This window comes from Bos grunniens, chromosome 7, assembly GCF_055505025.1.
Source record: "Bos grunniens cultivar Pamir isolate PY7600 chromosome 7, Bosgru_T2T1.0, whole genome shotgun sequence".
Classification (NCBI taxonomy): Eukaryota; Metazoa; Chordata; class Mammalia; order Artiodactyla; family Bovidae; genus Bos; species Bos grunniens.
Window position 1 is genome coordinate 63206634 of NC_141171.1, and position 17402 is coordinate 63224035.

General features: G+C 39.3%; 1 long non-coding RNA gene across 1 annotated transcript in view; it reads left to right on the top strand.

Moving 5' to 3' along the window:
* Window positions 1-800: 800 nt before the first annotated feature.
* LOC147369714 (uncharacterized) overlaps window positions 801-17402 on the top strand; it is a 694358-nt gene continuing 677756 nt past the window's right edge. The window contains exon 1 of the long non-coding RNA XR_015167800.1: window positions 801-909. This is a non-coding gene — a long non-coding RNA (uncharacterized LOC147369714). The remainder of the gene's footprint in view (window positions 910-17402) is intronic.

A 17402-nucleotide genomic window follows, 5' to 3' on the forward strand; every position in this document is an offset into this window, starting at 1 on the left:
CTGTTACCAGCTTTGTGATGCTGGATAGTCTAACTTCTCCACTCCTCATTCCTCTCTTTAGCAACATGGGGTTAATAATAGGCCCATCTGAGTAGCAGCAGCAGCAGCAGCAGCAGCAGCAGCTGATAGGTCTGTTGTAAGATGGGCTGAAATGATGCATGCAGTGCCTGGCACACTGCAGGTGCTGGAGGAATGTTTGCAGTGGTGATGATGATGCCGTCACAGATACCACTGCACTGCCAGTGCCGGGCTCCCTGAATACTCCTGGTGTAGCTTTGGGTACCAGATAAGGCCAACAAAACTGTGCTACTCCCTCTTCTCCTCTTAGCTATTGCCCAGGTTCACGATCAGGTTTGGCATCTCGCTGCATCACAGAGCATCACAGCAATTCAGCAAGGAAGGAGCCTTGGGGACATCTAGTCCAATACTCCGTCTGTTCCTTGGACCGCTGACCAGAAGTGATCTTACTTCCAGAAATGGTTTGCTCTCTGTGAGGCCCAGTCCACGTGTAGACACTTTTGATGTTTAGAGTCCAAGTATATTTGTTAATATCATATTGTGTGTGTGTATGTGTGTGCACGTGCATGCACTAAACACACCCAAAAAAGTAACTTTCAGGGTTATTTCACTGGTATTTTCACTTATACAGGAAGTGAGTCCTTATGAAACATAGACTGTTGACAGGAGAACAGTGATAGAAAAAACCAGTAAGACAAATAGTCAAGATTTGGAAATGTAGATGAAGAAGGAAAATCAGTTGAGAACAGCTACATCCATAATGAAGTACTTTTTTTTTTCTCCTTAGCGGAGGGATCTTCCTAATTCAATGAGAGAAGCAGACTTCATGCAGCCAGAAGGATTTGGATTAGACAGTCAAGGACTTCCTGCCTGTTAAATGATCAGAAGAAGGTAAGGCTTTTCTTGCCGGCTCCCATGTCCTCTGACATGAGCCAGGCACTCTCTGATCTGAAGACAGAGGTGCATGAAGAAAATCTGGGAGGTGCTTTCATCTCAGGAATCTGCTAACTGCCAGAACAGGAGGTAGGAAGGAGGGGAGGAAGAGTCTATTAAAATCCACTCTGTTACAGAGAGGTTCAATAGAGAGGCTGGCGTCTGGGCTCAGAGTGACTCATGCCCTTGCTGATGTCCTGACAGCTAGAGGGTCTTGGCTGGCTTGGGTTTCCCTACTTGCATTGGCTCAGAAGGCTCTTCGAGGTGGAGGTCTCCGGCCGGCTTCCAGGTAGAGTTGGTTAGCACCAATATTCCCTACTCTGGGTTGTGAGAGCGCTTTGGTGAAAAAAAAAAAAAAAGCAATATAGTAAAAATCTTGGCTATCTAAAATACCTCTGGAAATGAAGCATTTTGGATAGTGGAATTTTCCATAAAGCTGAGGATTTTTCCATTTAAGTCGAGACTTTTATTTTGTGTGTTTTTTTAGATAGATTGAATCAATATAACATTTCTGGTTTACTTGGAGACAAGAAGTGAATGATAGTTGGTCCATGCCATTAATACAGTCATTCCCTGGGGGTTAATGAACTACATTGTTCGCCCCAAAAGTAAATGCTGACACCTTTGTGTTTATTGAGCTCCTCTGTCTGCTTTTTTGTTTTTCTGACCCTCCTTGCTTTAGGAGATCTCACCTCTCGTTCCTTGCCAATATCAGTGCATCTGATTCTAGTGCTCTCAGTTTTTCTTTGCATTTGTCTCTTTTTTCCCCATTTGTAGATCACAAGCTACTGGTGATTTTACCTATTTTTGTCCAGTACCTGGTATGGGATCAAAAATTTAGAGGCTCATTATTTATATTTATATTAATTTATTTGTTCAATAAGCAAGTATTGGGCATTTACGCTGTAGTAGGCAACATGGTAAGTGCTGAGGATATAATGATGAAAAACTCAGATGAACAGGCTGACTTGTTTCGTGATCTGGGAATTCACTTCTAAAGGAGGCTGGCTCAGCCCTTCCCGCAAGTCCACTCCTGTCTCACTACCCTCCAGCCTCATGGCTCTCATACTGCGTGTGCCCTGGCATCACCTGGATGACCTGTTAAACACGCACATACACACACATAGCTGGGCTGCACCCTTGGAGTTTCTGACTCTTTCATGAGACCCAGGAATGCTTCCTTCTCGTCAGTTCCCACAGATGCTGATGCTACTGGTCTGGGAGGGTCACACCAGAAGCACCAGTTTCGCCACGTGACCTTCAGTCTGCCCTTCAAGTGCTCAGACTCGCTCCTACCTCCAGGAGCTGGCTTCTGCTGTGCCCTCTGTCTGATCTTGGCCCCGAGGGCCCGCGTTCATCCTCTGCTCAGAGAGGCCTTGCCTGAACATCCAAGAGAATATTGTTTTCCCCTTCCCAGCCCCTCAATGTCATATTCCTTGGTTTTGTTCCTCCTTAGACTTCTGTCACTCTCTGAAATTACCTTTGTGTGGTTGTCTCAAGGGTAACTGTGACTGATGAAGAGATACTAACACACCCGGACAAAGGATGCACGTTTCTTTCATGTAATTAAAAGACATAAGAGTTTCCGTGCGTGAGGACGGCTACAAAGCTGAGGCGGGGATTGTGCGTTGTGGGGGGAGTGCGGTGGTGGGTGGGGAGCCATGGTTTTTCACTGAAAGTCACAGCCCTGTGGCTGGTGTGTCAGCCGGCTGAGGTGAGGATCCCCTCCGTCCTCAGGGAGCTCCGCCTTGTCTGTTCTTAGGGTCCTGTCACTCTCTGGACTCCTGCTTACTGCTCTGCAGACTAGAGCGTTTCCTGCAAGCCCAGTTTCCCAGGTGAAACAGCCGCTTGGCAGGATGGAATTCCAGATTTGCTTGCATCTGTTCCTGCAATCTTGTATTTTAATTTTTTGTCTTATCTATCTTGTTGTTGTTCAGTCACTTAGTTGTGTCCAACTTTTTGTAATCCCATGAACTGCAGCCTCCCAGGCTTTCCTGTCCTTCCCTAGCTACTTGAGTTTGGTCAAACTCATGTTCATTGAGTCAGTGATGCCATCCAACTATCTCATCCTCTGTTGTCCCCTTCTCCTCCTGCCCTCAATCTTTCCCAGCATCAGGGTCTTTTCCAATGAGTCAGCTCTTCACATCAGGTAGCTTTGGCTACCTGTGTATTGGAGCTTCAGCTTCAGCATCTGTCCTTCCAATGAATATTCAGGGTTGATTCCCTTTAGGATGGACTAGTTTGATCTCCTTGCTGTCCAAGAGACTCTCAAGAGTCTTCTCCAGCACCACAGTTCAAAAGTATCAATTCTTCAGCTTATCTATCTTATTTGTTTGTTTATCTGTCTCTCTCCCAAGAGTGTATAATAGCCATGGCAGGTGAGTGAGAGGTGAGGGGATTGGCTTTCCTCTTTGCTAGTGTTTCCTCAGTTCCCAGAGCCTTGCAGGGAAGGGACATTTACTACTTGTAAGCTCCCTCCTCCTTCCTTCACCTAATGGGGAGGTAAGTATGTGCCTGTTGAATGTAATTTAATTCTTTCAGGGCCACGAGCATCCACCCTCCAAAGACAGTCCCCTCTGTTACCCTGCAGCTCATTTCAGAGAGTGCCAGGAGGAGAAAGGCAAATGGTAGCAAGAGCACACGGTCCTTCCTTCCAATCTTAACGGAGCATGAGCTCTCAGGCAAGAGCCGTTTGTTCATGTTCTGCTTTTTTTGTTTTTCTCCCTCTCATTTCCCCTGCTCTGGTGTGTTGCTCTGACTTCAGAGCTGTAATAACAAACCTATTACTACAGTAAGACATCAGAAGGGGAAAATGAGACTAAGTTACCAAGGAAGAAAGAGACTCAGCACCAACCCTGAGCCTAGCCGTAGAGCCTGCAGGCTGTTGGATAAGGGATGTCGGTTTAATTGCAGCTTTCCCCCCTTGGTATGGTCGAGATGCATCTGTTCTTTGCTTCTCTGTGTTCTCTATTAGGTTCACAAATTATTTTGCCATAAGATGCTAATAGTGTCTGCGAAAATGAAGCATAATTTTGGAGTTGCTATTCTTGTGCCTTTTATCCTCTTCCCTGGCTGCTCCTTACTCTAAAGGTTTCTGTATGGGATGAAAAGCTCTTTGAAGACAGGGACCACCTCTTCTGGGTTACCTGATGATTCTGGGTTCCTCTCAGAAGCAGGTACAGGGTTGGCACGTCATCCACCTCCGCAGATTCCCCTGGAACCATGTTCCACATTTCTCCTCACCTCTTTCTTCTCTTTTGTCTCTGTTGCTTGTCTCAACTGAAGGAGGTGATGAGTAAATGTGGACTTCCCTTCCTGACTTTTCCCTAGAAAGGCTGAGGGATATGTTGTGATGTGTTCATTTACTCGTATATATTTATTGGAAACCCTGCTAGGTGTCAGGCGCTGTGTCAGGCATGGGTAGATAATGGTGATGAAGACAGACTCAGTCTCCACTCTCTTGCTGCTTACATTCTAATAGGGGAAGCAGACAAAAACAAGTTGACTGATAAGTAGTTATAAACTTGGTATAAGGCGTGAATGAAAATGAAGTTGAATAAGATAGTGGATAGTGAGAAAGGTGACCTCCTTTCCATGAGGTGGTTAGGAAAGGACTCTAGAATTAACTCAAGACCTAAAAACCGAAAATCATCCAGCTGTGTTGAAGATTGAGGGAATAAGCACATGCAAATGTCCTGAGATAATGTCCTATTGGACAATTTTAATAATATAACTCATGTTAGAATTTTTTTTACCCTTTGTTATAGGAAACAAAAACCAATTTGCTTGTTTTTATAAAGGGAGGATGACTCATTTGAAGGATATGATTTGTCAAATTTCTTAAAAAATTCTCCTGAAATTTTAATTGGAGTTGCACAGAATTAATAGATAAATAAGGGGAAAATTAGCATAGTTACAAATGTGAAGTAATTGCAACTATGAACATAACTCTCTCTTTCTTCAGTTCTATTATGCCATTAAATTTATCTTAAAATAACAAAGGTATATATTCTTCCTTTATTGTTCTGAGCTATTTTATCATTTTTGTTGCTATTATAAAGTAAGTTTCTCTTTTCTATTGTTACTGCTGGTGTAGACACATGCTATTACATTTTATAGATTTATTGTCAATCTGGCTGTTTTAACAAATTTGATTATCAGTTCTTTTTGTGTCTTGATTATGTTCATTTTAAAAATACAGATGATTATTGTTGCTGTTCAGTCACTCAGTTGTGTCCACCTCTTTGCCACCCTATGAACTGTAGCACACGAGGCTTCCCTGTCCTTCACTATATCTTGGAGTTTGCTCAAACTCCTGTCTATTGAATTAGTGATGCCATCCAACCATCTCATCCTCTGTCATCCCCTTCTCCCTCTGCTTTCAATCTTTCACAGCATCAGGGTCTTTTCAGACCTGATCAGAGTCTTATCAGAGCCAGTGAGTTGGCTCTTTGCATCAGATGGCCAAAGTATTGGAGCTTCAGCATCAGTCCTTCCAATGAATATTCAGGATTGATTGACTTTAGGATTGACTGGTTTGATCTCAGTGATGTTCAAGAAACTCTCAAGAATCTTCTTCAGCACTAATAATGACAATTTTGTCTCTTTCCTTCTAATATTATGCATTTACCTTTCTTGTCTTATTGATTGGGCAGGGTTTCCCGTATTATTATGAATGGTACTGGTGATAGTTGGAACCTTAACTTATTCTTTTTTTTTTTTAACTCATTCTTGATTTTAAAAAGATTTGAAGATTTGAGGGAAATATATCTAAAGGGTTTTCATTAAATTGAATATTAGATGTAGTTATATGGAATATAGCTTTTGTCAACTTAAGGAAAGTTCTTTCAACTCCTGGTTTTCTGACAGTTTTTCATAGTTAAATAGGTATTGAATTTTATAATGCCTTTTCCTTTATTGAGATAAGAATGTGACTTTTTCTTATTTTGTGCATGATAGTGAAAAATGATATTGATGATTTTTTGTTGTTATTGTTATTTAACCATATTTACTTTTCTTGAATAAATCATACTTAGTCATGATAGACCGGAAAAAATTAAAAGCTAACATTTTATTCAAAATTTTCATATATATGGTTAAATGAATAGACATATAATTTTTCTTTACTTGTAATTTTCTTTCCTAGCTTTTGGTAAAGTTTTTATAAGCCTTAAAAATTAATTGAAAATCTTTCTCTCTCTCTTTTTTGTTTAAAAAAAAACAACAACAACAATTTGTATAAGAGAGGGATTGCTATCTCTTCCTTAAAAGTTTGTTAGAAGTTGTCCATTAAGTCACCCAGTCCTCAGGATTTTTTTGAAGAGAAAGAAGTATTTTTATTACCTTCTTAATTTCTTTAATGGATAATTAGATTACTTGAGTTTTATATTTCTTTTTTGGTACTAATTTCAGTAATTATGTATAGTTTAAAAAATTTATATGTTTGATTTAGATTGTCTTGTTTTATTCACATATAGTTAAGAATTTAAAAATTAAAAAAATTATATTTGATATCAACCTGTGGTTTTAAAACTTTGCATGGTATCTTTCAAATTTTTAAATCAGTCATTCTACAGTTTACCCACATTATTACTATTTTCAAGCTCCATTTTGAATTTTTTCATTTTTGTTATTAAATTTTTTTTTTTATTCACTGGTTTCTATATTTTTAAAAATTCGTGTTACTTTCCTTTGGTATATCTTATGCTCTTTTATTTTCTTAAGTTGGACACTTAGCTTGCTACTTCAGCTTTTCATTGTTTCTGTTAATTATATTTAAAGCTACGTGTGTGCATGTGTTCTTAGTCGCTTGTCATGTCCAACTCCTTGCGATCCTATGGCCTACAGCCCACCAGTTTCCGCTATCCGTGGGATTCTCCAGGCAAGAATACTGGAGTGGGTTGCTGTACCCTTCTCTAAGGGATTGTCTTTACCCAGGGATCCAGTAGAACTCATTTCTCCTGTGTCTCCTGCATTGTAGGCGGATTCCTTACCCACTGAGTCACCTGGGAAGCCCACTTAAAGCTATAATTTTCCTTTTACTACTGCTTTGCCATTTTCTACAAGTTTCAATATGCATTGATTTCACTGTTCTTTGATTAGAAAGCGAAAGTGAAAGTCACTCAGTCATGTCCGACTCTGCAACCCAATGGACTATACAGTCCATGGAATTCTCCAGGCAAGAATACTGGAGAGGAAAGGGTAGCCTTTCCCTTCTCCAGGGAATCTTCCCAACCCAGGGATAGACCAGGGTCTCCTGCATTGCAGGCAGATTCTTTACCAACTGAACTATGAGGGAGTCCCTAAGTGTTTTATAATTTCATTCTTGGATTTCTCTTTAACTCAAGGATTATTCAATAGCAATTTTTTCATTTTTGTTTGCAGTCACATTGAATTTTTAAGCTGTACTTAAAAATTGTTAATTTTATTCTACAAAGAGCATATTCTAAATAAAGTTGATTCTTTGAGATATTGAAATCTTCCTTTGTGTCTTTTTTTTTTTTTTTGTAAAAGTTACATAAGTGCTTGAAAGCACTGATGCTCTTCATTTGTTGGGTGCTAAATTTCACTTATTTTATTAGGTCTAGAGATGTCCTTTTCATTATAGGGGACTGGAATGCAAAAGTAGGAAGTCAAGAAACATCTGGAGTAACAGGCAAATTTGGCCTTGGAATACGGAATGAAGCAGGGCAAAGGCTAATAGAGTTTTGCCAAGAAAATGCACTGGTCATAGCAAACACCCTCTTCCAACAACACAAGAGAAGACTACACATGGACATCACCAGATGGTCAACACCGAAATCAGATTGATTATATTCTTTGCAGCCAAAGATGGAGAAGCTCTATACAGTCAACAAAAACAAGACCAGGAGCTGACTGTGGCTCAGATCATGAACTCCTTATTGCCAAATTCAGACTTAAATTGAAGAAAGTAAGGAAAACCACTAGACCATTCAGGTATGACCTAAATCAAATCACTTATGATTATACAGTGGAAGTGAGAAATAGATTTAAGGGCCTAGATCTGATAGATAGAGTGCCTGATGAACTATGGAATGAGGTTCGTGACATTGTACAGGAGACAGGGATCAAGACCATCCCCATGGAAAAGAAATGAAAAAAAGCAAAATGGCTGTCTGGGGAGGTCTTACAAATAGCTGTGAAAAGAAAAGAAGCAAAAAGCAAAGGAGAAAAGGAAAGATATAAGCATCTGAATGCAGAGTTCCAAAGAATAGCAAGAAGAGATAAGAAAGCATTCCTCAGCAATCAATGCAAAGAAATAGAGGAAAACAACAGAATGGGAAAGACTAGAGATCTCTTCAAGAAAATTAGAGATACCAAGGGAACATTTCATGCAAAGATGGGCTCGATAAAGGACAGAAATGGTATGGACCTAACAGAAGCAGAAGATATCAAGAAGAGGTGGCAAGAATACACAGAACTGTATAAAAAAAAAAAAAAAAAAAAACTGTAAAAAAAAGAAAATTAGAGATACCAAGGGAACATTTCATGCAAAGATGGGCTCGATAAAGGACAGAAATGGTATGGACCTAACAGAAGCAGAAGATATCAAGAAGAGGTGGCAAGAATACACAGAACTGTATAAAAAAGATCTTCACGACCCAGATAATCATGATGGTGTGATCACTGACCTAGAGACAGACATCCTGGAATGTGAAGTCAAGTGGGCCTTAGAAAGCATCACTAAGCTAGTGGAGGTGATGGAATTCCAGTTGAGCTATTTCAAATCCTGAAAGATGATGCTGTGAAAGTGCTGCACTCAATATGCCAGCAAATTTGGAAAACTCAGCAGTGGCCACAGGACTGGAAAAGGTCAGTTTTCATTACAATCCCAAAGAAACGCAATGCCAAAGAATGCTCAAACTACTGCACAATTGCACTCCTCTCACATGCTAGTAAAGTAATGCTCAAAATTCTCCAAGCCAGGCTTCAGCAATACGTCAACCGTGTACTTCCTGAAGTTCAAGCTGGTTTTAGAAAAGGCAGAGGAACCAGAGATCAAATTGCCAACATCCGCTGGATCATGGAAAAAGCAAGAGAGTTCCAGAAAAACATCTATTTCTGCTTTATTGACTATGCCAAAGCCTTTGACTGTGTGGATCACAATAAACTGTGGAAAATTCTGAAAGAGAGGGGAATACCAGACCACCTGACCTGCCTCTTGAGAAATCTGTATGCAGGTCAGGAAGCAACAGTTAGAACTGGACATAGAACAATAGACTGGTTCCAAATAGGAAAAGGAGTACGTCAAGGCTATATATTGTCACCTTGCTTATTTAACTTATATGCAGAGTACATCATGAGAAACGCTGGACTGGAAGAAACACAAGCTGGAATCAAGATTGCCAGGAGAAATATCAATAACCTCAGAAATGCAGATGATACCACCCTTATGGCAGAAAGTGAAGAGGAACTCAAAAGCCTCTTGATGAAAGTGAAAGTGAAGAGTGAAAAAGTTGGCTTAAAGCTCAACATTCAGAAAACTAAGATCATGGCAACTGGTCCAATCACTTCATGGGAAATAGATGGGGAAACAGTGGAAACAGTGTCAGACTTTATTTTGGGGGGCTCCAAAATCACTGCAGATGGTGACTGCAGCCATGAAATTAAAAGACGCTTACTCCTTGGAAGGAAAGTTATGACCAACTAGATAGCATATTCAAAAGCAGAGACATTACTTTGCCACAAAGGTTCATCTAGTCAAGGCTATGGTTTTTCTTGTGGTAATGTATGGATGTGAGAGTTGGACTGTGAAGAAAGCTGAGCACCGAAGAATTGATGCTTTTGAACTGTGGTATTGGAGAAGACTCTTGAGAGTCTCTTGGACTGCAAGGAGATCCAACCAGTCCATTCTGAAGGAGATCAGCCCTGGGATTTCTTTGGAAGGAATGTTGCTAAAGCTGAAACTCCAGTACTTTGGCCACCTCATGTGAAGAGTTGACTCATTGGAAAAGAGTCTGATGCTGGGAGGGATTAGGGGCAGGAGGAGAAGGGGACAACAGAGGATGAGATGGATGGCATCACTGACTCTATGGATGTGAGTCTGAGTGAACTCCGGAGTTGGTGATGGATAGGGAGGCCTGGCGTGCTGCAATTCATGGGGTCGCAAAGAGTTGGACATGATTGAGCGACTGAACTGAACTGAACTGAGGTTATTCATTGCATTAAGAACAGCTTCTATATCTTTATTTTTTGTTCTTGTTGATCTATCAGTTTTGAGGGGGGTGTGTAAAATCTCTGATATTTCTCTATATAGTTCTGTATGATCCAATGGTGAAATAAATATAAAGTCTACTTTTTGAATTTTTTTTTTTTTTTATTCAGTAGAACCCTCTGTCCCATGAACTATACGGAAAAGTGTTAGATGCTCAGCTGTGTCTAACTCTTTGCGACCCCATGGACTGTAGCCTGCCAGGTTCCTCTGTCCATGGAATTCCCTATTTCCTTCTCCAGGGTATTTTCCTGATCAAAGGATCAAACCCCAGTCTCTTGCTTTGCAGGCAGATGCTTTATCATCTGAGCCATGAGGTACTGTACAGAAGCCTCGTTTAAAAATGGATAAAGGCTGAACAACCCTGGTTGGAGGGACAATATTATGGAGGACTTTAGTCCCTCCTTATCATCTTCTTCATTCTGTAGGGACTCCCTCCAAGCCTTACAAAGCCCCAGCACTACAGGCAGCTGGCTTTTAAAGCCACTGGGGAAGGGAAGACAGAACAGACTTGAACTCAACCCCTTTTCTGTTTTTAATTAGTTTCATCCTCCTAACCAAATTATTTTCCTCTCCATACCAATTAGAGGGTTGAGACAGGTGTTTTCTGAAGTCAAGATGTAAAGTTCTTTCATTTTAAATAGTTAATTATCTATTTAGATTAATGGGCACTACTAAGTGCCCAGCACTATAATCATGTTTGCTTATGTGTTAGCACCAATAATCTCTACACTCTGTCAAGGGGCTTTTTTTCCATTATCTCATTTAATCTTCATCATATAAGATTCACTGGAGATGCCACAGGGAACAAGATGGACCCTGTCCAGAGCTGTCTCCAATCCATTTGGAATGGTTAACAGAAGAGAGAGGAAAAACTTTGTAGTTAAGACGATGGGGCTTGGATTCAGGGCTCAAATTCCATCCCTGCTACTTATTATCATAACTGTGTGTCCTTAGGCAAGCTACTTAACCACTCTGAGGTTGACAGTGATTTTCCTCATCTGCAAGACGGTGGTAATAATAGTGTCTAGCACTGTGCTTGACACAGAGTAGATGGCCAATAAGTACTAGGGAGTCGTCCTTTAAGAAGTAGAGATTCTAGCTTGGGAGACACAAACAACTCTTGGCAAACAAACTATGGAAGACCATTGTGCTCAAGCATCAGGAGAAATGAGCGCTGGAGCTTCCTGACTTCTAAGCTAGATGTGTAAGTCTCAGACACATTTCCCTAGCACCTCTGGCCTTTGCGGGTATGAACTGCCCTCTACGCAGGCCTGAGTTTTGGTGGATGAGAGAAATAGCACAGAAACTCCAGAGACCTTGGCTTCAGGTCTCTCTGCAGGTCTGCTTAAGGCACACCCAGTCCAGGTTCATTACACAGTCACGAGGAGTCTCCAGTACTGAGCCGACCTTGTTAGAATTAATGGATGGTGGGGTAACAGGTCTGTGCGAATCATTAGATGCAGAAAAAGGATTCAGCTTTTCTACATTTAATTTAATTGAAACTCTAAAACATTTATTACTTTGGGCACATGGCAGTAACTTGCATTTTTAAATATCAAAGTGATACTTTCAGCTGTTTCCAAAAGGAAAAATGGGACTGGAGAGGGTAAAGCAAAAAAAAAAAAAAAATACTCAGGGGAGGGCGAAATTCTGGTCCAGAGCAGGGGAATTTGGAGGTTTGGGGTCTGTTTTGGTAGAATTTTGGCGAGTGACTCACACAAGTCTCTTTACCTCTTAAGGCCATAATATACTCAGGATGAAAAGGAGACTGGTTTTTTTTTTTTTCTTAATTAATTTATTTTAATTGGAAGACAATCACTTCGCAACACTGTGGTGAAAAGGCCACCATCATTACCATTACCTCCACTGTTCACAAGTGCAGAGAGCTATTCTGAGCCTTAGCAAACTCTCATCCAGTTATTCTCGGAAAGTTTATATATCTTGAAATTTACTGTATCCCTTTAAGGGGGTGAGATTTAGGTGTAGGAAGAAAGTATTAGCTAACATTTTGTTACAATTTCTTCCAGGCTGCTATCCATGCTCCCATGCACTTTTTTTTTTTGGACCGCAGTTGAAAGTATATGTATGTCATCTTATATCCCTTTTCCCATCTCCTAACTTAGAAATATTAGCATTTCCAAAAGTTACTAAAATTTCCTCAGGATCATCATTTTTAATACACATTTCAGATATGCAGATGACACCACCCTTATGGCAGAAAGTGAAGGGGAGCTGAAGAGCCTTTTGATGAAAGTGAAAGAGGAGAGTGAAAAAGCTGGTTTAAAACTCAGCATTCAGAAAACGAAGATCATGGCATCCAGTGCCATCACTTCATGGCAAATAGATGGGAAAACAATGGAAACAGTGACAGACTATTTTCTTGGGCTCCAAAATCACTGCAGCCATGAAATTAAGAGATGCTTATTGCTTGGAAGAAAGCTATGACAAACCTGGACAGGATATTAAAAAGCAGAGACATTACTTTGCTGACAAAAGTACATCTAGTCAAAGCTATGGTGTTTCCAGTGGTCATGTATGGATGTGAGAGTTGGACTATAAAGAAAGCTGAGTGCCAAAGAATTGATGGTTCTGAACTGTGGTGTTGGAGAAGACTCCTGAGAGTCCCTTGGACTGCAAGGAGATCAAACCAGTCAGTCCTAAAGGAAATCAGTCCTGAATATTCATTGGAAGGACTGATGCTGAAGCTGAAACTTCAATACTTTGGCCACCTGATGTGCAGAACTGACTCATTGGAAAAGACTGTGATGCTGGGAAAAATTGAAGGCAGGAGAAGGGGACGACAGAGGATGAGATGGTTGGATGGCATCATCAGTTCGACGGACATGAGTTTGAGCAAGCTCTGGGTGTTGGTGATGGACAGGAAAGCCTGTTATGTTGCAGTCCATGGTGTTGCAAAGAGTCAGACAAGACTGAGTGACTGAACTGAACTGATCATTTTTAATTTCTGCCCAGGGATCAGTTGTAAGGAGGCATCGTCATTTACTTAATCAATCTCTTATTGTTGTACATGGAAGTTATTTACAGTTTGTCACAACTGTAAAGGATAATATGAACATCTTGGGGCATAAAGCATTTTAAATAATAATTTTATGTTATTTCTTTAAGATTGACTTCTATATTTTAAAATATTTTCTGAGTTATAAATATAATATGAGGGTATTTTAGAAGATTTGAAAAGGAGGCAGAGATTGAAAAGATTGTCAAAGAAGCTCTGAACACAGGGAATACCTCTGTTTTCCAATCCAGACAGCTCTTCAGATGCACAAATTCTTCTTGATGGCACATTGTGAGTTTCTTCCCATGAGATCAAGCCCTGAGCCTTTGGAGTGGGAGCACTGACTCCAAGACCTTAGACTACCAGAGAACTAATCTTAGGGAGTATCAAACAGTGAGAACTCACACAAAGGAAGTCACCTGAATGCAAGACCTGGCATCACTCAACCACCAGTAGCACCCTGTGCAGGACGCCTCATCTAAACAACAAATAAAACAAAAATACAAACCCTATCATCAGCAAATAGGGTTACTGCCTCTCTCAGCCTCACTCATCAGAGGAAAAACAAGCAAACAAACAAAAACTCAGCACAAATCTCAGCTGATCTTTCAGCAGAAACTCTGCATGCCAGGAGGGAATGGCAGGATATATTTAAAGTATTGAAAGGGAAAGATCTACAACTAAGATTACAGTACCTGGCAAGGATGTCATTCAAAATTTATGGAGACATAAAAAGCTTTTCAGACAAGCAAAAGTTAAGAATTCAGTACCACCAAACCAGCTTTACAACAAATGCTAAAGGGACTTATATAGTCAAGAAATAAGATAAGAAAAAAGATCTACAATATCTACTCAAAACAATTAAGAAAATGGCAATAGGAATATAACTATATCAATAATTACTTTAAATGTAAGTGGATTAAATGCTCAAATCAAAAGACACAGACTGGCTGAATGAATTAAAAAATAAGACCTATATATATGCTGTCTACAAGAAACCCACTTCAGACCTAAAGACACTTATAGACTGAAAGTGAGAGGATGGAAAATATATTCCATACAAATGGGAAGCAAAAGAAAGCTGGAGTAGCAGTCTTCATATCAGACAAAACAGACCTTATAATATAGAAGATTACAAGAGATAAGGAAGAACACTATATAATGATCAAGGAATCAATCCAAGAGGAAGACGTAACAATTGTAAATATCTATGCAATGGCACCCCACTCCAGTACTGTTGCCTGGAAAATCCCATGGATGGAGGAGCCTGCACCTCTGCAGTCCATGGGGTCGCTAAGAGTCGGACATGACTGAGCGACTTCACTTTCACTTTCTACTTTCATGCATTGGAGAACGAAATGGCAACCCACTCCAGTGTTCTTGCCTGGAGAATCCCATGGATGGAGAAGCCTGGTAGGCTGCAGTCCATGGGGTCTCACAGAGTTGGACACGACTGAAGTGACTTAGTAGAAGCAGCAGCAGCAGCATGCATCCAACACAGGAGCACCTCAATACATAAGAGAGATGCTAACAGACCTAAAAGAAGAAATTGACAGTAAACAATAATAGTGGGAGACTTTAACACCCACTCATGCCAATGGACAGATCATCAAAACAGAAAATTAATAAGGAAACACAAGTCTTAAATCATACATTAGATGAGATGGATCTCATGGATATTGTCAGGACATTTCATCCAAATGCAGAAGAATACACCTTCTTCTCAATTGCACATGGAACATTCTCCAGGATAGACCACATCTTGGGTCACAAATCAAACCTCAGTAAATTTAAGAAAATTGAAATCATATCAAGCATCTTCTCCGACCACATGCTATGAGACTAGATATCAATTACAAGAAAAAAAAACTGTAAGAAACAAAAACACATGGAGATTAAATAACATGTTTCTAATTAACCAACAAGTTACTGAAGAAATCAAAAGGGAAATTTAAAAAATTCTAGAAACAAATGGCAATGAAAACATGACAATTCAAAACCTATGGGATGGAGCAAAAGCAGTTCTAAGAGGGAAGTTTATAGCAATACAATCAAACCTCAAGAAACAAGAAAAACATCGAGTAAACAACCTAACTTTATACATAAAACAAATGGAAAAAGAAGAACAAAGAAACTCCAAAATTAGTAGAAAGAAAGAAATCATAAAGATCCAAGCAGAAATAAATGAAAAAGAAATGAAAGAAGCAATAGTAAAGATTAATAAAACTAAAAGCTGGTTCTTTGAGAAGATAAAATTGACACACCTTTAGCCAGACTCATCAAGAAAAAAATAAAGAGAAGAATCAAATGAACAAAATTAGAAATGAAAAAGGAGAGGTTACAACAGACAATGCAGAAATACAAAGGATTATAAGAGACTATTATAAACAACTATATGGCAATAAAATTGATAACCTGGAAGAAATGGACAGATTCTTAGAAAAGTTTAATCTTCCAAGACTGAACCAGGAAGAAATAGAAATTATGAACAACACAATTACAAGCACTGAAATTGAAGCTGTGATCAAAAATTTCCCAAAAAACAAAAGTCCAGGACCAGATGGTTTCACAGGAGAATTCTGTCAAACATTTAGATAAGAGCTAATGCCTATCCTTCTAAAACTCTTTCAAAAAATTGCAGAGGAAAGAACACTTCCAAGTTCATTCTACGAGGCCACCATCACCCTGATACCAAAACCAGACAAAGACAACACACAAAAAAGAAAGCTGCAAGCCAATATCATTGATGAACATAGATGCAAAAATCCTCAACAAAATTTTAGCAAACAGAATTCAGCAACACATCAAAAAGCTCATACACCATGATCAAGTTGGCTTTATTCCAGGAATGCGAGGATTCTTCAATATATGCAAATCAATGTTATGCACTGTATTAACAAATTGAAAGATAAAAACCATATGATCATCTCAATAGATGCAGAAAAAGCCTTTAACAAAATTCAGCACCCATTTATGATTAAAACTCTTCAAAAAATAGGCATAGAAGGAATCTACCTCAACATAGTAAGGCCCATATATGATAAGCCTACAGCAAACATTATTCTCAATGGTGAAAAACTGAAAGCATTGCCCCTAAGATCAGGAACAAGATAAGGGTGTCCACTTTCACCACTAATATTCAACATAGTTCTGGAAGTCCTGGCTACAGCAATCAGAGAAGAAAAAGAAATAATAGGAATCTAGATCAGAAAAGAAGAAGTAAAGCTCTCACTGTTTGCAGATGACATGATACTGTACATAGGAAACCCTAAAGATAGTATTACTAGAGTTAATTACTAGAGCTAATCAGTGAATTTAGGAAAGTTGCAGGATACAAAATCAATACACAAAAGTCACTTGCATTTCTATATACTAACAATGAAAAATCAGAAAGAGAAATTAAGGAATCAATCTCACTCACCATTGCAACAAAAAGAATTAAATATCTAGGAATAAACTTACCTAAGTAGACAAAAGAACTGTACACAGAAAATTATAAGACACTAATGAAAGAAATCAGAGATGACATAAACAGATGGAGAGATATTCTATGTCCCTGGGTAGGAAAAATCAATATTGTGGAAATAACTATACTACCAAATGCAAAGTACAGATTCAGTGTGATCCCTATCAAATTGTCAATGGCACTTTTCACAGAACTAGAGCAAAACTTTTCACAATTCACATGGAAACATAAATGACCCAGAATAACCAAAGCAGTCCTGAGAAAGAAGAATGGAGCTGGAAAAATCAACCTTCCTGACTTCAGATTATACTACAAAGCTACAGTCATTAAGTCAGTATGATACTGGCACAAAAACAGAAATATAGACCAATGGAACAAGATAGAAAGCCCAGAAATAAACCCATGCACCTATGGGTACCTTATTTTTTGAAAAGGAGGAAAGAATATACAATGGGCTAAAGACAGCTTCTTCAATAAATGGTGCTGGGAAAACTGGACAGCTATATGTAAAAGAATAAAATAGAACACTTCCTAACACCATACACAAATATAAACTCAAAATGGATTAAAAACCTAAACATAAGACCAGAAACTATAAAACTCTTAGAGGAAAACATAGGCAGAACCCTCAATGACATAAATCAAAGCAAGATCCTCTATGACCCACCTCCTAGAGTAATGAAAAAAAAAAAAAAAGTAAACAAGTGGGACCTGGTTAAACTTAAAAGCTTTTA